The following is a 23,140-nucleotide window of genomic DNA, read 5'->3' as shown; positions in this document are numbered from 1 at the left end:
TCCTAGGTCCTTGGGAAGGGCTCAATTGGTGGACAAAAATGCCAAATCCAGTGTAAACATCTGGCTGACTATGTGATGAACCATAATAATAACACTTGGTTAAGTTCAATAAGTGTCCCATGAGCGTTACTGGGCTTTGTCAATTCCTGGCTATCACCATCTTCCCTTTCTTTTATTATTTGGTTCAGTATCTCCCTCTGAGTATTGTGAGTTAAGTAGATTTAAAAAATTTTTATCAATTAATCAATAAAGCCCTAATTTAAAAAAATGTTCACAATAGCTCCAAGATTTTTAACTTAATTTAAATTTAAATTGTTATTCAAGGATGAAGCAGCAATGTTCTGGAGCATCACATGTGTGTTTTAAAAATCATGCCAGATAAATGACACTGAAATGATGTAAGTTATGTTTTCATAATCTTTGAACAAAAATCTGAATTTGAGGGCATAAGTATGAGTCTACCTTTAAATACTGATGCTGGAAGGCAGGCTGAAGGAGAGTAAATCCATTACTCTCCAAGTGCAAATTTGACTTTCACTGGGTTCAGACAACCTTGAACATTGTTATCTATATGTGCATTATATTAAATGGCACCATTTGTAATTTCATCAGATTAAAAATACATAATTTTGTTAACATAGATGGCCTTGGGATATTTGATTTGTTTTTCTTTTTACACAAAGTGCTTTGGTAAATGTGGAGCTGAAAAGAAAGTGGTCTGAATTACTTAGAGATTTTATTGATAGATTCCTTCATTGCAAATTATTATGCTATCACTGGAAACTTTTAGGAAAAAGATTAGCAGATTTACAGTATTGGAAGAAATATCCAGGTCCAGCTCCAAGCCGGGAAAAAAGCACTGGAGACAAAATGGAGACTGGAGGCTGATCGGGAAGAGGGACTATTTATTGATGAAGCAGAACCACGAAACACATGTGATTCTGGGCAGTTGACCACATGGAGTTGAGAGGGGGAGTTTATACTTCCTCTGAGCTTTTGCACTTGAGCTCCCTGTTCCTTTGAGAGAACATGTATTCTATTGGCTGTTGTCAGACTCCCATGGGGCCATGTAGGGGTTATATAGCCGTACGGGTCTGGATGGGGAGAAACAGACTCAAGCTCAATCCCTCCAAAGTCAGCTGCACCGCAGCTGACTGTTGGGGCGAGTTAGTGGCCCCAAAGGAGGTGGTTCGCAGCTTGGGCGTCCTCCTGGATGGTCGGCTGTCCTTTGATGAACATCTGGCAGCCGTCACCAGGAGGGCCTTTTACCAAGTTTGCTTGGTTCGCCAGTTGCGTCCCTTCCTTGACCGGGATGCCTTATGCATGGTCACTCACGCTCTGGTTACGTCTCGGCTGGATTATTGCAATGCTCTCTACATGGGGCTGCCCTTGAGGTGCACCCGGAGGCTGCAGTTAGTCCAGAATGCAGCTGCGCGAGTGGTAACGGGAGCCGTTCGTGGCTCCCATGTAACACTCCCATGTAACACTGCTCCGTAGTCTGCACTGGCTTCCTGTAGTCTTTCGGGTGCGCTTCAAGATTCTGGTTACCACCTTTAAAGCGCTCCATGGCTTAGGACCCGGGTACTTACGAGACCGCCTGCTGCTACCTTATGCCTCCCACCGACCCGTACGCTCTCACAGAGGGGGCCTTCTCAGGGTGCCGTCCGCCAAACAATGTCGGCTGGCGGCCCCCAGGAGTAGGGCCTTCTCTGTGGGAGCACCAACACTCTGGAACGAACTCCCCCCTGGCTTACGTCAAGTGTCTGATCTTCGGACCTTTCGTCGTGAGCTTAAAACATATTTATTCATTCAAGCAGGACTGGCATAAATAGTTGTTTTTAAATTGGGGTTTTAATAATATTTTAAATTTTTAAATGTTTTAATTATCGGCCGCATAGTAATAGTTCATTTTAAATTCTTTTAATTGTATATATTCTGTGTTTTATTTTGGCTGTACACCACCCTGAGTCCTTCGGGAGAAGGGCGGTATAGAAATTTAATAAAATAAAATAAAATAAAATAAAATATAGGGGTCATAGCTGGCTCTGTAGGTTGCCTGAAAATTTGGTTGAAGTTTCTGAGCATGATGCAATGTCCTTCGGAGATTGAGCAATGTAGTGAATTCTGTGTTTTAGTGGGTTAATCCTATTATGACTCGAAAGGCCATGCCTTAATCTCTTCATCCTGGAGCTGAAGGTCTTTTATTTTGTAGATAAACTGGCCCCCTTTCTTAATGGGCACAAAGTATCTGTTGGGGGCAGGGAGCTAGGGCTCTGAGTTTCTGTCTCCCTTAAGATTTTTTATTTCTCTTTTAGGGGAAATATAATATTATACCTTTTTAATATTTCCTAAAAAACTTCATTCTTCTAGGAGAAGGGTGGGTGCTAACTTTTTACAACAGTAAAAGTGCAAAGTATGGCTACAGAAAAGCCAACGAATAATTCCAATATTTCCAGTGTTAGTGTTTATTTGCTCATAAATTTATAAATATTATATTATAAAATATATTATAAAATAAAAATAGAGGGGGAAAAAACAAAATTTAGAACAAAGAAAAATTGCAAAGAGAAAAATATGTTGACTTCCATCTTTTTTTCAGTGCAGTAAAATACAAAAAAATAATAATACAATCTCAACCTTTTGCTTTATATGTCACAACATTTTCTATAATAATAAAATCATTCTAATCATCAGTATTTATTTATAATACTTGTCTTTTAAATAAAGTCTTTAGATGTTGCCTTTTGTTTGAACCAATTTATTGGTTGAAAATAAACTAGAACTTTAATTGGGGATCTCATTATCGTTCTCATTTGTTCAATCAAGAACACACTTTTCTCTTAAATGACTGCGAGAAATATGGAGAAGGCATTTCTGGAGGGCTGTTGATAATAATTTGCTGTGGTTAAAAACAGAAAAATGGCAGCTTAAAGATTTCTTGTGACACCAACTTGCATGAATCGGAACTGTGTGAAATGAAGTTGACATGCAAACTATTCTCAGCGGAATGCAAAAAGAAAAAATAATAAATGGGATTGAGGGAACTTGAAATCCATTAGTACATGACATTTTCATCCAACATTCTAGCAGATACTTACCAATTACAATTGTAGTAATTAATAACATCGTTTGTTCAAGTTCAGTTAACTCCTGCAGTAGAGTAAGAAAGAAGAGGCCCTGGAATATATTGTAAGTGAAAAAATACTTCTTAATAAATTCTAGCTCGGCTCTTTTCCATGTGAACCTTCCTTTTTGGAACAATCCTCATAGGATACTAAATACATAACATGTGATACATATCATTGTCATGGTTGCAAATGAAATAGCTTCAGCACAGATGTTGCTCCAGGACAATTTTTGGGTTTCAAGATTCCAGAGAGACTGTTGAGGAGTGAGGTGGATACATGAAACTACATAGGCCATGTACAAGCTGTAAATGTGCAAGCTCATAGTGCAACCAGAACAATCTGGAACGGAACACACTCAAAACCATAGAAATGGTGGTAGACTTTAGAAGAAACCCTTCCATACTTCCACCTCTCACAATACTAGACAACACAGTATCAACAGTAGAAACCTTCAAATTTCTAGGTTCTACCATATCGCAAAATCTAAAATGGACCGCTAACATCAAAAACGTCATCAAAAAAGGACAACAAAGAATGTTCTTTCTGCGCCAACTCATAAAGCTCAAACTGCCCAAGGAGCTACTCATCCAGTTCTACAGAGGAATTATTGAGTCTGTCATCTGCACCTCTATAACTGTCTGGTTTGGTTCTGCAACCCAACAAGAAAGAAACAGACTTCAGAGGATAATTAGAACTGCAGAAAAAAACCATTGCTACCAACCTGCCTTCCATTGAAGACCTGTATACTGCACGAGTCAAAAAGAGGGCTGTGAAAATATTTACAGACCTCTCACATCCTGGACATAAACTGTTTCAACTCCTACCCTCAAAAAGACGCTATAGAGCACTGCACACCAGAACAACTAGACACAAGAACAGTTTTTTCCCAAACACCATCACTCTGCTAAACAAATAATTTCCTCAACACTGTCAAACTATTTACTAAATCTGCACTACTATTAATCTTCTTATCGTTCCCACCACCCATCTCCTTCCACTTATGACTGTAACTTTGTTGCTTGTATCCTTATGATTTATATTGATATTGTTTCCTGATTGCTTATTTGTACCCTATGACTACCATTAAATGTTGTATCATTGAGTGTTAAATTTGTACCCTATGACTATCATTAAATGTTGTAAGTGTTGTACCTCGATGAAAGTATCTTATCTTTTATGTACACTGAGACCATATGCACCAAGACAAATTCCTTGTGTGTCCACTCACACTTGGCCAATAAAAAATTCAATTCAATTCAATTCAATTCAATTCAATTCTATTCTATTCTATTCTATTCTATTCTATTCTATTCTATTCTATTCTATTCTATTCTATTCTATTCTATTCTGAGCATGGAAACCAGTCCAACAACAATGGAGCCAAAGCTTTGATGCAACCTCCCACTCAACTTTGGTTTAGTCCTCCAAATGAAGGCCTAATTGAATGGTTTAAAATAAGTACACATATCCTGGTTTATCTGCAAGTATCATCTTACAGAGAAGAGAAGTATCTTTCTATTTGATAAGGTGATGTGGATGTACATTTACAGTATCAGTGGGACTTCCAGGCAACAACAATCACATACAGGAACCATCAGTATTAATAAAGTTGTAGGAGAGATTACAAAGAGGCAAGTGCATATCTAACATTTCTTTAAGCACAAGGCATACATTCAGTTTTGCAGCTACTAAAATTATTGGCCAAGCGGGTACAAAAAATAGCCAAGGAAATGATTGAAGCCTGGGAAATGGCCCCTCATCAATCAACAAGAGTGCTGATTTGCCACCAGTTTATCAAGTACTTAGGAGCCGAGAACTTGGCAGCAGAAGGAAATAACAGCCGACGACTTAATAGTCAGCCACTAACACCTCAATCTACAACCAGAAAAACCATACACAACCAATACTATACATAGAGTACGCCAAAGCACATACTCTCTTAGAGAGAGGTTCCCTGAGGATGGGCTCAACCAATGGAACAGCTTGCCTTCAGAAGTTGTGGGTGCTTCATCACTGGAAGCTTTCAAGAAGAGACTGGGCAGCGACTTGTCAGAAATGGGGTAGGGTTTCCTGCTTGAGCAGGAGGTTGGACTAGATGACCCATAAGGTCCCTTTGAACTCTGTTATTCTGTATTCTGTAAATTGTAGGCATGAACACAAGTCTGAAAGTTCAGAGGACTAAACCTCTGGTCCCAGTGACTGACCCAGATTGGATCTTGCAATATGATCCTGGGACATTTATATTTGCCTTCATTCATAACTTTTCTCCCTCTCACAATATACAACTGTCAAGGTTCCAGAAAAACCTCTTCTGCATAAAAAAACTCAGAAGCCATTGTTTTCCAGAGTTCTTTACTAGCATGAGGAAACTGGCACACGATGAGTGAAATTCCAAAACTTAATTTCCGGATTCTTTTCCCAGTTATACAAACCCCAAGAGTCACAACCCCCTGACCCCTTTGATGGTCACATGGTCCCACGTTCTCCCAGTTCATTCGAATATCTTCTTGCCACTCTTCCTGCAGATGTGAACACCATCCGACCTTGACCGCTTGAAGAATGTTACCATACCCCTCAGCCCCCCTTCCTCCCCTCAGGGGAAAAATGTGGCAGCGTCTGGAACCCTAAAGTCTAATATGGTTTCCAGGCCTGACAGGCGTCCACCCTTGGAAAAGAAGCTATATCCTAGGAAAGAAAACAAAGAGTCGATAAAGAAGAGTGTCAGTGGTCCACATTTCCCTTCTACCCCCCCTCCCCCCTCCAAGAGGTTTTTTAGGTTTGTCAGGGAAAGTGTCGTGAAATTGTTTAATCAAATTCCTCTTGCCCATACCCTCTTATCTACCTCTTGCCCATCTACCTCTTGCCCATACCCTCTTATCTTCCTGGGTGACTTAAATCTACCTCTCATTAACTGGACAACTAATGAATGTTCAACTGACCCAATCCATACTACACTATACAACGCTGTTACAAACCTAGGTCTTGAACAACTTGTAACTAACAATACAAGACTCAACAACTGCCTTGACCTCATCTTCTGCAACAATCCAAACTCAATTTACGGACTACAAATTAAAGAACCTTTTTCAAACAGTGACCACTGCATGATTGATTTTCGTCTCAATATACGTCCATACTTAAATCGTCATAACACCAGAACTCCCAACTACAACTTCAAGAAAGCCAATTACGACCTTATAAACAACGATCTTTCACTTCTGAACTGGCAAAATCTGTTTGCAACCTGCATAACCGCTGATGACCTCTATAGAATCTTCCTACTTGAAATCAATAGAGTCATTAAATTATATGTACCACGAATGACCACCATGTCCAAGAAAAACAAACTACCCATATCAATAAAAAAGCTTCAATCAAAAAAAAAATCCCTCTGGAAAAGAAACAAAAAAGGCTATGTTACAAACTTCAGAAACCGTTACAGAAACATATGCAACCAAATAAAAACTGAATGCACAAATTACCACACCAAGCAAGAAGAAAACCTTCTACGCACAAATTCCAATCGTGCCTTTTATAATTTTGTCAACAGTAAACTTAAAGATTCAAGATCCATCCCACCACTAAAAGATTCTAACAACAAAGAATGCAATGACGAAACAGTCAAAGCAAACCTCTTCAACATTTTCTTTGGCTCAGTTTTTGTTAACTCCGATAACACATATCCAACATTCCACAAACGAACCAGCAATGACTATGATGATTTAACTCATATAGATTTCACAGAAGACAACGTTGGTAAAGCTCTTCACAACTTAAAACCATCGCTTTCTATTGGACCTGATGGTCTATGTGCATATTTCTTTAAAACTTTCCATTAATATAGCTGAACCCCTAAGTATTATCTTTGATAAAGCTTTCACTACCAGTTCTCTTCCCAAACTTTGGTCACTAGCCACAGTCATCCCCATCTTCAAAAAAGGAGACCCCAGCTTAGTCGAAAACTACAGACCGATCTCCCTTTGCTGCGTCACCTGCAAAGTCATGGAATCTATCATCAATCAATCCATTACCTCACACTTAGAAACTAACAACCTACTCTCCAACAAACAATTTGGTTTCAGGAAAAGTTATCATGTAACTTACAACTTCTCCACTGCAAAAACATATGGACTTCAAATCTAGATCAAGGCAAATCAATAGATGCAATCTACATAGACTTCTGCAAAGCTTTTGACTCAGTAGTACACAATAAACTTCTCCTTAAACTAACATCCTATGGCATCTCAGGACCCCTCCACAAATGGATATCTGCTTTTCTGTCTAACAGACAACAAGTGGTCAAAATTGGCAATGCTTTATCAAATCCTGTTCCTGTCAAGAGTGGCGTTCCTCAAGGCAGCGTCCTTGGACCAACACTCTTTATTCTATACATTAATGATCTTTGTGACCATATCTCAAGTAATTGTGTTCTCTTTGCTGACGATGTCAAACTATTTAACACCACAGACAACACTTCTATCATTCAAAACGACCTTGACCATCTAACCGCTTGGTCTAAAAGTTGGCAGCTCGAAATTTCAACCAGCAAATGCTCAGTCTTACATATAGGAAAAAAGAACTCTAAAACTAAGTACATACTAGATGGACATTACCTTACAGACGACCCCATCCCGTTAAAGACCTTGGAGTTTTCATGTCAAATGATCTAAGTGCCAAAGCCCACTGCAACTACATAGCAAAAAAGCTCTAAGAGTTGTAAACCTAATTTTGTAGCTTCTTTCCAAAACACCACACTACTAACCAGAGCATATAAAACATTTGCTAGACCAATTCTAGAATACAGCTCACCTGTTTGGAACCCTCACCACATCTCTGACATCAATACAATTGAACGTGTCCAGAAATATTTTACAAGAAGAGTTCTCCATTCCTCTGAAAACAACAAAATACCTTATCCCACCAGACTTGAAATCCTAGGCTTAGAAAACTTGGAACTCCGTCGCCTTCGACAAGACCTAAGTTTAACTCACAGAATCATCTATTGTAATGTCCTTCCTGTCAAAGACTACTTCAGCTTTAATTGCAATAATACAAGGCCAGCAATAGATTTAAACTTAATGTAAACCGCTTTAATCTAGACTGCAAAAAATATGACTTCTGCAACAGAATCATCAGTGCTTGGAATACTTTACCTGACTCTGTGGTCTCTTCCCATAATCCTAAAAGCTTTAACCAAAAACTTTCTACTATTGACCTCACCCCATTCCTAAGAGGACCATAAGGGGCGTGCATAAGCGCACAAACGTGCCTACCGTTCCTGTCCTATTGTTTTTCTTTTCTTCTTCCTATATATGTTTATATGTGTATATACTATATAATCTTTTTGTATGATGTTGTGACAAAATAAATAAATAAATAAATAAATAAATTGTCCGCATTTACTTTCCAACTTTTGACCCAAGTAGATTCAGATAATGGATATCCCTTCCAGTGGACTAAATATTGTAATTGACCTCTGTATAGTCTAGAGTCAAGGATTTTCTTGATTTCATAGTGGGTTTCACCTTGGATTATCAAGGGTGGTGGGGGAGCGGCAGGTTGAGGTCTCAGACCAGACTGTCTAGCAGGTTTTAATAAGCTGGTATGGAATACCGGGTGTATTTTCCCCAACATTCGAGGGAGCTTGAGTTGGACAGTAATGGGATTAATAATTTTTACGATGGGGAAAGGACCCAAAAATTTTGGACCAGGGGGCGTGGCCATGACCGTGGTGGGGTAAGGACCTTTCCTTCACTTCACAGGGCTTAATAATGAAGATTTATGAGGATTAATGCTGTTTGGAATGCACTGTTATGGATGAAAGTTAATAAATCATGAAGTGGAAGTGTTAATAGCCCAGCAGACTGAATTTAAAACTGGTAGGTCATTTGAAACTGCTTGAATTAAGGAGTTTTTACTGCGTGGAATGACCGAACTGGCAGACACGATGAGTTTGGAATAAACTGCTGTCTTTTGCTTTCCTTATTATAATTATCGTGTTCTGTGTTACATGCTGAGGCTAAGGAATATCAAAGACTGAACTTGCTAATGAGAAGAATTTTAATTGAAGAGATCAATCTTTGTGCTGGACTGACTGGCTGAAGAAGATTTTATTAGGTGGATAATTTTTTTATTTTATTATTATTTTTCTTTTGAGAGGAAATTAATAGCTTGTTTATATTATAGAAAACAAAAAAAGGACTTTGTTTTGAAGTTCAAGCTGGTTTTTTTTTTTTTTTCTTCTCTGCCGACGTGGAGAAAAAAAGGCGCTGATTAAACTGGGAGGTAATTGTGTTCCTTGTGGAGTGAATATGACTCATAAGTTACTGATAAGCTACTAACGAGTGCAAATAAGCCGTTTCGCTTCAATTAAAAGACTGTCGTCCCTTGATCTTCATCAAGACCCTCTGTAAAACTGGTTTGACTGCTGTCCTTTGATCTTCACTAAGACTCTTTGAAAAATTGGAATCCCAGTTTGAGAAATTTTCTGGTTTTTTTGTTTTTTTCAAAATGACTCAACAACTTTCAGAAACGCAGCAAATTGCTGCAGCTTTAAATAAAATTGGGGAAAAAATAGCAGGACTATCAGAGCGTATAGATAATTTGACATTTAAACTGACATCTGAAGTGCAAAATTTAAAGCAAGAGATGAATGATAACTTTGCTGAACAAAAACAGGAAATGATAATGATTAAAGATGAAATGGAGCAGCTGCATGTGCATGAGGCAAAAGTAGATCGGCAAATTGGCAAAATATTTTATAAAAATGAGCAGCAAGATAAGAGAATTTGTTTTTTAGAAGAAGAGATGAGGAAATATAATTTTGTTATCAGAGGAATCTCGGAAGAAAGGGAGGATAAATTGAAACAGCGGGTTTTGAAATGGATTAATGATTTGGATACGCAACTTACGTTCACATTAGCAGACCTGGCAAGTGTTTTTAGAATTGGATATAGAAGGCAAAATGGTTCTAACAGGAATGTGCTTGTCAGGTTCGCAAATCTTGGTGATAAGTTGGAAGTTATGGCCAAGGTGAGAGAGTTGGGAGATGCTTTGAAGTTTGAAGGGAAGACTATTCAAGTCTTCCCGGATATATCAAGAGAAGAAAGGGCATGGAGATTTTTTAAAACCAATTACAAAAGTTTTGAGAGATAATGGAATTAAATACAATTGAGGCCACCACAACAATTGAAATTTTTTATAAAGGAAGGATGCGTACAATCACCCCAGATATAGATGCATTATTATATTTACGGAGCTTGGACTGATTGAGATGGAGGATTTAATGGAGATAAAAGATCAAATGCTTCAGATGGGTGGAACATACGGAAACATCAATCTCAGAAGAAGAAAAAGGCTATTGGAGGCAAGACTCTAAAGGGTTAAAGAGGAAAGAAATATCACCTGTGTTGGTTGAACAGAAGAAGAGTCGTGAGGATACAGTAGGAGAAGAAGCAGATAAGAGTCTTGGAAAATATGAAGCTGAATGCGGTCATCGCTATCTTTTTTTGAGTGTTGAATTCAAATAGATAGCCCGAAAGAAGTGCCCCGGGCTTTGGCACGTCCCCTCTCCCCCATTCTCTTTATAGAGGCGAAACCGATGAGGATGTGGGGGAAGAAGATTGTTTGTATTTTATTGTTTGTTTTGTTTTTTTCTGTTTGCTTATTGTTGTTTATATGGTAGTTTAATGTCGGGTGGTGGGCACAGAAAGGAAGATGCGGGGATAGGATTAAAAAATTTATATTTTAAATGGGAGTTATAAAAATAATGTCATGGAATGTGACGGGTACAGGGAATCAGATTAAAAGAAGAAGATTGGAGCTTAAGATTAAAAGGATTTACCAGACATTTTATTTTTACAAGAAACCCATCAGAAATCTGAAGATTCAAATAGAATGTATATAAAAGGTATGCAAATATATGAAAAGCATTTGGAACTTCAAAAGCTAGAGGAGTTGCAACACTGATATCAGATAGGGTGTATTTTGAAAACATAAGGTAATTTTGGATGAAGATGGAAGATATGTAATAATTGTTGGAAATCTTAATGAGGAAAAAGTGACACTTGTTAATTTATATTTACCGAATGAAAACAAAGAGAATTTCTTGAAAAATAACAAAATTTTGGAGAATGAAAGTGTAGGAAAGTAATTGTGGCTGGGGATTTTAATTTAATCAGAGATAAAATAGACAGTACTAATCCCACCCGCTGTGGAGGAGCAAATAAAATGGGGATTTTAAATATGTGGATGCTTCAAATGGTGTGGTTGATGTGTGAGAGAGGTTAAAGGAATTGAGAGAGTATACACTTTTTTCTAAGATATATAATACATATTCTAGAATTGATTATATTTTTCTTTCTAAAGATTTGTTGAATAATGTGGATAAGGTAGATGTGGAATTTTAAAGATTCTGATCACGCAGAAGTTATGGTGGACTTAGATTTTAATTTTGAGAAAAAAAGAAGCTATTGGAGATATGATGAGAAATTGTATAAAAATGAAAAGGATAAAAAATGGATACTTAAAAAATTGGAGGAAAGTTGGAGATTAAATGATAACGGGGAGGTTAAATTTGAAATTGTTTGGGATGCGATGAAAGCGGTGTTTAGAGGGGAGAGTATCAAATTATCAAGTAGGAAATATAAAAATTATAAAATTAAAATGGAAAGAGATAAAAATCAGATTAAAGAATTGGAAAATCAATTTTGCTTACTAAAGAAAAAAATTCTTCAGGAGCTTAATATGTTAAGAAATAAAATGATAGAAGAAGATACAGAGTTAGTAAAAAGAAATTTGAGATTTTAAATAGGAATTTTTTGAATTTAGTAATAGAAATTCTAAATTATTGGCAAAGATGGCGAAAGATAAAAGAGAGAAGAGAGAAATTGGAGTTTTGATAGATGATAGAGGTATAAGATGTTATAAAATTAGAGAAATGTGAAGTGGTTAGAAATTTTTCAGAATCTATATTCAAAGAAACCAATTAATCGGGAAAATTGCAAAGCTATTTAGAAAAGTATGTGGTGAAAATTGATCAAACATATAAGGAATTGATGGAAGAAGATATAACACAAGATGAGATTAATGGAATAATACAAAAATTAAAATTAGGGAAAGCTCCAGGTGAGGATGGATTACCTGTTGAGTTTTATAAAGAATTTAAAGAATTAATAATACCAAGATTGCAAAAATTATTCAATGGAATATCACATGGTGGGAAGTACCTTCGTCATGGAATAGAACGGTGATATCCCTAATTCCTAAACCAGATAAAGATTTAGAAAGGATTGAGTCCTATCGGCCCATTTCTTTAATTAATCAGGATGCAAAGATATTTACTGCTATTATAAGTAATAGATTAAATAGATTTATAGATAGATATATAAGTTATAATCAAGTAGGTTTTGTGAAGGGTAGATACATGAGTGATATTGTTAGAAGAGTATTAAATATTATAGATGTAGCTGAATATAATGGTGATAAAATTGGTATAGTATCATTGGATATTTTAAAGCTTTTGATTCTGTACAATGGGAAACTATTAATGTAATTGTGGAGGCTTTAGGCTTTGGTAATAAGTTTATACATGTTATTTCAAAATTGTACCAAAAGAGCAGTGCAAGAGTGAAGGTGAATGGAATATTAACTGAAGAGATAAAATTAGAAGCTGGTACGAGACAAGGATGTCCCTTGTCCCCAACATTATTTTTATTGGCTATGGAAATATTGACAAAATGATAGAAAAGATGAAGAATTAGAAGGATATAAGGGTATAAGATAAATTTGTATGGATGATACTTTAATTATTTTGAAAATGTAGAGAAAGATCTGAAAAAGATATATAAGCATTTGATAGAATTTGAGGAAATGACAGGATTGAAAGTAAATTGGTCAAAGTCAGAATTATTGATGGATAGTAATGGTAATGAGTCTGAGAATATGCAAGAGCAATTTGGGATAAGGATTAAAAACACATTGAAATATTTGGGTATAGTGCTTTCACTTAAGGTTAAAGAATTGAAAAAACTTAATTATGATGTGGTGATTAACGAAATTGAGAAGAAGATAGATAAATATAAAATTTTAAAGTTGTCTTGGTTTGGTAGAATTGCAATGTGTAAGATGATGTTGCTGCCCAAGTTCAACATTTTATTCGAGATGCTACCACTAAATTTGACAGAGAAAGATATTGAAGGATATCAGAAAAACTGGATAAATTTGTAATGGTGGCAAAAGACCTAGATTAGTGAAGAAAATGTGGTATCAAAATCAAAAGGAAGGTGGATTAGGAATCCCCAAATTATTTAATTATTACTGTGCGTATGGTATCCGGATAGTGGTAAAAATACTTAAAGGTGAAGATAACTATTGGAGAGACTTAGAGTTAAGAGATATAGAGAAATTTGGATCAAGGTGGTTTTAGATAAAGCAAATTTAAAATGTGTAAGTAGAAGTTATTGGTTAAAGGGATTAAGTAAAATGTGGAATAAATTTGTTAAAATTTTAATTCCGGATATAATCTTTTTGGGGGAGACAATTGGAATTTGGCCAATTAAAAATAATATAAAACGTAATGAAGTGATTAAAGAGGAAAATACAGAAATTATTAGAGATTGGATAAAAGTTATGGAAATGAAAGGAGGAATAAAGAAATTATTGAAAAATTAGGGTTAAGTTGGTTTGAAAAATACAGATAGAAAAATGGACAAAAAACTAAGGAAAATTATTCGATAAATAGATGTGAAACTGAATTTGAATATTTAGTATCTCGGATTATGAAAGATGAAATTGGGCTAAAGGGACTCGTTAGTAGGATTTATAAAATTATAAATTCTGATGAAAAATTACAAAGAGTGATGAGGACAAATTGGGATAAAGATCTTAATATTGAAATACCAGAGTCAGATTGGAATGTGAATTGGAATAGTAGAATTATGAGAACTTTATCTATAAGGATTAAAGAGCATAATTATAAAGTTGTTTGGAAATGGTATTTGACTCCAGTAAGATTGTCACAAATGGATAAAAAATCAGTAAAAATGTTGGAGATGTGAGATGGAATTGGGGACTTATGAACATATGTGGTATAATTGTGATAAGGTTAAAAGTTTTGGCAACAATTGGAGAAAATGATATTTGAAATGATGGGGAAAGTAATAATATTGAGAGTGGAAACTATATTATTGTTGGTAATTAAGGAAATAGAATTAACAAAATATGAAAAAGAATTGATTAGAATTATGATTATAATAGGTAGAATTATAATAGCTAGATATTGGAAACTAGATGTGATTTTTAGAATAGAAGAGTGGAATTCTGAAATGTGGAAATTAGCTTTAAATGATAAAATGACATGTGATATTAAAATTAGAAGTGGTGTGTATAAAGAAGATATTTTCTGGAAGACTTGGAAACCATTTGTGGACTTTGCGCTTGGAACATTGGACGCTTCAGTACCTGTACCTCGAGAACGTGGATTTTGGCAATCATGAGGATATATCCGAAGACCCAAATCTTCCTTTTATGTATAGCACAAGGGTGTAATAATGTATTTTCTTTTTGTTTGTTTGTTGCAAAAATTAAAAAAAAAATAAAAAAAATTTTGGACCAAATTTTCTGCTGGGTATTCTCAACCTCAGATACTTACATTTTGATACATTTTGGAATAATGTCAAGGTTCCAGAAAAACCTCTTCTGCATAAAAAAACTCAGAAGCCATTGTTTTCCAGAGTTCTTTACTAGCATGAGGAAACTGGCACACGATGAGTGAAATTCCAAAACTGAATTTCTGGATTCTTTTCCCAGTTATACAAACCCCAAGAGTCCCACCCCCCTGACCCCTTTGATGGTCACATGGTCCCACGTTCTCCCAGTTCATTCGAATATCTTCTCGCCACTCTTCCTGCAGATGTGAACACCATCCGACCTTGACCGCTTGAAGAATGTTACCATACCCCTCACCCCTACTTCTTCCCCTCAGGGGAAAAATGTGGCAGCGTCTGGAACCCTAAAGTCTAATATGGTTTCCAGGCCTGACAACAACACTATTGACCCATGCCTATAATTACACCAAGAATGTCTCCTTTCCTGCCATCAGTATATTTTTCTCTCTCCTGTTTCTCAATGTCATGTGATCATGATGTTTTAATTCTATCAGATCTATATATCAGTTTACATATGTAGCACTTATCCAGTAAATGAATGCATCCTATTCTTTCAAGGTTAGCTTTCTCATCTCAGTGGTTTGGCCCTTTTTACTTCTAGAAGTTATATGTGAAAAGACCTGATCAATTTTGGTATAAATCGGTTTTTATGATGCTGACTTCATACCATACAGTAGTGGTCAAAATTGTGGAAACCTTTTGGGAAAAGTGTATTTTTGAGGTTTGATTGCTAATAACACCACTTTTTTTGGATAATCATATTCCACTGCTGGAATGTCCTCGGAATAGCCCAGACCTTAACCCAATTGAAAATCTATGGAGCCGACTAAAGAAACTTGTTAGTCAGAAGTGACCCAGCAATAAAATTCAGTTAATAGAAGCAATCATTCAATCTTGGCTTCACATTATAACAGCTGCAGAACTAAATGACTTGGTTCACTCCATAGGAAGACATTCTAAGGACGTAATTCATGCTAAAGGTTACCCAACTAAGTATTAACTGACATGGTGATAATTTTTGTACATCTCATTTTTCTATGTGTTTCACTTTTCTTCTTTATACTGTAACTGCTATTCTAATAGCAAATCCTTCATAAAAGTTATTGCATTACATTCTTGATTAAATGATCTTTCTATTGATATATAATTTTATGGTACTACTCCAAAAAAAGTGGTGTTATTAGCTAGTTTTATTATTTATTTATTTATTATTTATTTATTATTTAGATTTTTATACCGCCCTTCTCCCGAAGGACTCAGGGCGGTGTACAGCCAAATTAAAACAGAACAATATACAAATTAAAGCCATAGTTAAAATAACGTATTCTATAAATGGCCGAAAATTAAAACCGTCAAATTTGACCCGTAAGTAAAATACACCAGTTAAAATTATTAAAATTTAAAAATTTAAAAATTTAGGATATTAAAAATTAAGCCAGTCCCGCTTGAATAAACAAGTACGTTTTCAATTCACGGCAAAAGGTCCGAAGGTCAGGTAATTGACGCAAACCAGGGGGAAGTTCGTTCCAGAGGGTAGGTGCTCCAACAGAGAAGGCCCTTCCCCTGGGGGCCGCCAACCGACATTGCTTGAGAAGACCCTCTCTGTGTGAGCGTACGGGTCAGTGGGAGGCATAGGGTAACAGCAGGCGGTCCCATAAGTACCCGGGCCCTAAGCCATAAAGCGCTTTAAAGGTGGTAACCAACACTTTGAAGCGCACCCGAAAGACCACAGGTAGCCAGTGCAGACTGCGCAGGAGCGGTGTTAGAAAATACACTTTTCACAAAAGCTTTCCACAATTTTGGCCACTACTGTACATGTTGGCATTTGGAATGAAGTCCCTAAGCAAGGTTATTTTGAAGGATTTCTTGATGGATATCCTGGTAGACATTACTTGGTTGTCACTCCATAATTGAATGTATAAAACTTTGAGTATATTTTCATTGCTTACGAGCCGTGGCTCTTAAAATCAAATGTGTGAAATATTTACAAGTAACCTTTGTACAAGTTTGTTTTTCAGTAGGGGTAAATAAGCTTTATGTTTCAGAAATCATAAATTGCGTAATTCACATTTAGAATGATAACTAAGAATAGATCTGGGGGGGGGGGGGGAAGGATCTGGCCAGTCCAAACAAAGTTAAAACAAAGGATTATTTTAAACTTTGGACTCTAATTTTTAATCAAAATGCAAATGTGTAGAAAAATTGAAACAGATAGCTCAACATTTGACTCAGCAGGACTGCTTCCAGGATATACCAGTAAATCCCGTTATTCTAATTTCCCCAGTCTGGCAAAGATGGTTCATTGAAGCAAAAATCCAGCTTTTTTGTGTGGTAGAAGCTTCATAGGAGATACAATGAAAAAGGAATGTCAAATCTTTTCCTTTTTAAAAAAACTTTCCTCTGTTCAAATTCTTCTAATGCTGTGATTCCCAGGCAAGATTGGATAAACGTCTCAGTTTCAATTTCTCTTATTTCCTTATTTTTCCAATCTAATTTGAATGGTTCTTAAAAATTCAAATAAAACTAAATACATTTCTATATATATATTTGTTCTGATGTGGTTTTTTATATCTAGAATTTGCCTAATAGATGCATATTTTATTATGTAATTTTAGTAGTCCTTCCTCTATTTATCCGCATATTTTGTACGTTATACACTTTCCTGAACTAGTGAAGTGTATATTTACTATTTTTTCTCAGGAGCTTGCACTGCAAAATTTTTGAGTAGTGCAGCCATAGAAGGGTAAATAATAGGTTTATTGTTACCGTAGATCACAATATCATGTCTAATGCTACTTGTTCAGTGATGCTTAGTACTATTGTTAAAGTTTTGGTTTTCAAGCATAATCTGGTCTAATAGCTAGTACTGTTTTAGATGTGCCTTAAATATATTTTCCAGCAGCAGAGATTTAAATGTTATCCAAGTTTAAGTTGACTTTGTAAAAAAAAAAATATACAAATAGAATGAGACTATTGCCTTATACATTGTAAGCCGCCCTGAGTCTTCGGAGAAGGGCGGGGTATAAATGTAAAAAAAAAAAAAAAAAGCAACTTTATGCAACTTTCAGCAAATTTACAGCACTGTGATTTAGAAAGTTTATTTGTATCACATGGATTCTCATATTGTATTGTCTTGTTTTTGGCTTAGTAAAATGTGCAAATCTAGCTACTGGTCCAGTCCACTCTTGACTTAAAAGCAAACTTATGCCAATTTTGCAGCAACAAGAAAAATAGAAAGCTCCTTTATATTATGGCTGATTCCTCCTCCCCTCCACTCCCCTCCCTCCCTCCTTCTTCCCTTTCTTCCTTCCTTCCTTCCTTCCTTCCTTCCTTCCTTCCTTCCTTCCCTATGCTGCTCATTTCACCTAAGTATCTCTGGGAATATTGCAAGTCGTTATTTCTCCATTCCTTTGTGTTGAGCCCAAGGAACATGGAACCTTCTGTCTGGCAAGCATGTGATGTGCCACTGAGTCACTTCCCTTTCTTATCTACTATTTAAGAAATTTGTGGTGTATTAATCACCTTGACAGCTTGCTTTTCTGGTCCTTCCTACCTTCATTTCACTGACATGGAACAATCAATTGTGAAGAACATTAGGATTCTTGACAGATGACCAATAGTATTTCCTTGTAGATAGTATGCATTTAAATAATTAATATTTCTTTTCCCTGTCATGGTTCTCTTGGTTTAAAATTAAACAGTGAACTTTGTTTCCCGATAGTGAAGTATGTGAAAGTATGTGAAATTCATGAGGCTGCAAAATATAGCTTGGTCATTCTAAGCTATTTCAAAAGCATTAGCTTTTTGCTTTATGAGAGACCAAGGCAAATAACGGGTGGTGTGAAAACATGAATTAAATATCAAATTTATCCAAGATATAACGTGTAAAGGGACTCAGTGGCTAAGACGCTGAGCTTGTCGATCGAAAGGTCGACAGTTCAGTGGTTTGAATCCCTAGTGCCGTTACTTGTCCCAGCTCCTGCCAACCTAGAAGTTTGAAAGCACATAAAAAATGCAAGTAGAAAAATAGGGACCACCTTTGGTGGAAAGGTAAAAGCGTTCTGTGCACCTTTGGCATTTAGTCATGCCGGCCATGTGACCACTGAGATGTCTTCGGACAGCGCTGGCTCTTCGGCTTTGAAACAGAGATGAGCACCGCCCCCTAGAGTCGGGAACAACTAGCACATATGTGTGAGGGGAACCTTTACCGTTACCTTTTATAATGTGTAAAAAGTTAGACAGAAATATTTCTACAAGAATAAATGCATGGTTATTTTTGACACAGAGTTCGTTACAGATTCAAAATAAAAACTCATTAATGAATATGGCAGGTGTAGAGATTTGGATACCTCTTCATTCAGTAATTCCCAAGACCCTCTTTAACAGAAATGTTAATTTCCAAATGTTTTCAGCCTCCATTCTAACTTGCAGAAGTCTTCTGGCTTAGAAATATTCTGAGATCTTCTTGCATATGTGGAATGCTTGAAATCTCTCCAGAGATTTACTGTTGTATTCAAGTCTGGAAACTGTGTAGGCCATTCCAAAATCCTTACCTGTATTTCCCTATACATATAAATATCATCATCATCTCAAAGAAGCGTTGTTGCTAAATTGGGAGAAGATTAAGGAAAGTCACTTTTTAAAAATTCCAACTTGGGTTTCACCTATTGAGGCATTCTCATACGCAATAACATTTAAAAAGGAACATATTGTTAGATATAATGAATTGTTGAATGAAAAGGGTGAGTTAAAATCTAAATCAGAACTAGAGGCAGAGGGTATAATAATGAACTGTTTTCATATTTGCAAATACAATCCAGACATGATAAAGTTGTTAAAACAGAAGGCTTTTACAACAATTTAACTAGTTTTGATGAGATTTTAACATGTTCAGATGACAACTTGATTAAGAAACTGTATGGATATTTATTAGAGGTGAAATTGGAGGAAGAACAAGTAAAAGAGACAATGATCGCTTGGGGGAAGAATTTTGGCCATGGGATAGACTTAGAGGCTTGGCAGAAATTGTGGATGTATTATAAAATGACAATGTCTACAGCATTTAAAGAGAATTTGTATAAGATGTTTTACATGTGGCATTTACCCCCGACAAGAATTGCTAGAATGTTCAAAGACAAATCTGAAAAATGCTGGAAATGTCATCAGACACCTGGATCATACATGTGGTGGACATATGTTGAAGCAAAAAGATACTGGACTAAAATACACACGTGGTTGGAAAAAATGATCAAAAAACATATTGACTTTAAGCCAGAAGTCTTTCGGTTGGGAATTATACCTGAGATATATACTATAGACAGCTAACATCAAAAACATCATTAAAAAAGGACAACAAAGAATGTTCTTTCTGCGCCAACTCAGTAAGCTCAAACTGCCCAAGGAGCTGCTGATTCAGTTCTACAGAGGAATTATTGAGTCTGTCATTTGCACCTCTATAACTGTCTGGTTCGGTTCTGCAACCCAACAAGAAAAACACAGACTTCAGAGGATAATTAGAACTGCAGAAAAAATAATTGCTACCAACTTGCCTTCCATTGAGGACCTGTATACTGCACGAATCAAGAAGAGGGCCGTGAAAATATTTACAGACCCCTCACATCCTGGATATAAACTGTTTCAACTCCTACCCTCAAAATGACACTATAGAGCACTGCACACCAGAACAACTAGACACAAGAACAGTTTTTTCCCGAAGGCCATCACTCTGCTAAACAAATAATTCCATCAACACTGTCAAACTATTTACTAAATCTGCACTACTATTAATCTTCTCATCGTTCCCATCACCAATCTCTTTCCATTTATGACTGTATGACTATAACTTGTTGCTGGCAATCCTTATGATTTATATTGATATATTGACCATCAATTGTGTTGTAAATGTTGTACCTTGATGAACGTATCTTTTATGTACACTGAGAGCATATGCACCAAGACAAATTCCTTGTGTGTCCAATCACACTTGGCCAATAAAATTCTATTCTATTCTATTCTATTCTATTCTATTCTATTCTATTCTATTCTATTCTATTCTATTCTATTCTATAGATATAAAATATTTGATTGTGAACATTACTACAGCAGCTAGGATTGTGTTTGCTAAAAATTGGAAAAATGAGAAATTACCTTCGCAAGAGGAAATAATTAGAAAAATGATGGAATGTGCAGAGATGAGTAAGTTAACATTTGAAATCAGAGAGCAAGAAGATAAGCAATACTATAAAATATGGGATTTATTTTATAATTGGTTATATGGAAAGATATGTCAGTAACGATAAATATAAGATATATGTATGAAAGAGATATTTATTTTGTGAATGCACAGGAAGATATGTTAACATCCATGCAGTACGTTGTAATGAAATTGATTTGATGAGTTTTCTTTTTTATGTTTAAAATAAATAAAAAAAATTCAATAAATAAATATCAACATCATCTTCATTTAATAACCCATAATCTCTTGTGGGATGGAGTCTGGGCAATTGAATGGAGCTAGCAGAGTGTTTTAATGGCCGGATGCCCTTCCTGTTGCCAATGCAGAATTTTGTTCAGCAGATAAATTCTCAGTGTACCCAGAGAGAGAAATATCTGCCTCTACCTAGGATCGAACTCACAGCCTCCTGATTGTGAGGCGAGAACTCCACCTCTAGGCCACCGCACCACTACTCTATAAATATAAATTTCTTATAATATAAATAAGCCACTCGGAGTCATTGACTAAGATGGGCATCTTTAGAAATTGAATAAATAAATTAAATAAATTCCTGTGCCGCTGCATTCTGTACCAGTTGACACTTGTGAATACTCTTTAAGGGTGGTCCTGTGTAAAGCACATTACAACAGTCCAATTTGGAGGTGATTAGAGCATGACTGCCTGTTAGCAGAGCCTCCTGATTGCACCAGAAACAAACGTGCAGAACACAAAGCTGTGCAAAAGCCTCCTAGCCCCAGCAGCTACCTGCTCCTTGAGCAAGAATAGAGAGTCTAGAAAGATCCTCAGATTATGCATTGGGTCTGTTTGGGGGAGCCCAAACCTATCCATCACCAAAGATGGCATTGTTCTAGAACCAGGGACCTCCCCCAAAATCCAGAACCACTCAGTCTTGCCAGGGTTCAGCTGAAACCTATTGTCCCCCATTTAGACCCTCCAAGCCTCCAGGCATTGGGATAATCATCATCATCATCATCATCTTCTAATGACCCCATAATCCCCTTGCGGGGTGGAGTCTGGGCAACTGAATGGAGCTGAGTGTTAACTGGCCGGATGCCCTTCCTGTTGCCAATGTGGAGCTTTGTTCAGCAGATATATTCTCATTTTGCCTAGGAACAGAAATATCTGCCTCTACCTTAGGATCAAACTCACAGCCTCCTGATTGTGAGAGCTCCACCTCTAGGCCACAGTGCCAATCAAACCAGGATAAAACATACATGACATCACTTAATTTGCCTGGGGCAGAGATATAAAATTCTCTATAGATCCACAGTTAAAGTGACATCTATAGAACAGTGACCTCCCTCCATCCCACATGTGCCTCTGTCCCCTTCTTATTTCTAGCATTCACCTAGCAAGAAATGGGGAATTTTTCTTGATGTTGGAGATGCACCAGCAGAAGGCGGCACTGGAGATTCAGAAAAAGGGAATTATCTTTGGTTTTGACATTCTTTCAAGTACGTGTCACCTGGTTTTATGCTATCAGTTGTATGTTACCAATAACAGGGGTGTCTGGAACCCCTTCTCCCCCAAATACTGTAAGTGTTCAAGGATCACTTCAGGATGGCCATTGAGGGAATGGCTCTCACAGGTAAACAAGATTTATCATAGCCTGCTTTGCCTGTTGTATTGCAAATTTCTTCTTTGTCATCCAAGGCTGAACATTACTGCTGGCAAGTATGTTTTTTTTTAAAGAGGCTATATATATGATTCTCATTCAAATGATGACCAAAATAATCCTCTTCTCTTCGGTAAACCATTTTCCCATTCTTGGATGTCAAGCAATGCTCAATTGGTCCTTGACAGTACATAATCTCATTCTTTTCAATTGGTTGGAAAGACCCCTGACTGACTGCTGTCATAGCTCCCCTATGCATAAGCCTCATCATGACTAAATTCTTTTTATAAGTAAGGCAGGGGGCAGTTTTATTTTCTATGCTGTTTTATCCAGTTGTTGTATTGTTTCATTCTCTCCAAGGCATACACTTGGATATCCTAATTCTGTTTCCCTTTTTCTTGGAATTTGCTGCTCCATTACAAAAATTAGGGGACTGGAGGCTAAACCGTATGAAGAACGGTTGCAGGAATTGGGTATGTCTAGTTCAGGGGTCAGC

Source organism: Ahaetulla prasina, chromosome 2 (genome assembly GCF_028640845.1).
Source record: "Ahaetulla prasina isolate Xishuangbanna chromosome 2, ASM2864084v1, whole genome shotgun sequence".
Classification (NCBI taxonomy): domain Eukaryota; kingdom Metazoa; phylum Chordata; class Lepidosauria; order Squamata; family Colubridae; genus Ahaetulla; species Ahaetulla prasina.
Note: the sequence above shows the minus strand (reverse complement) of the source record.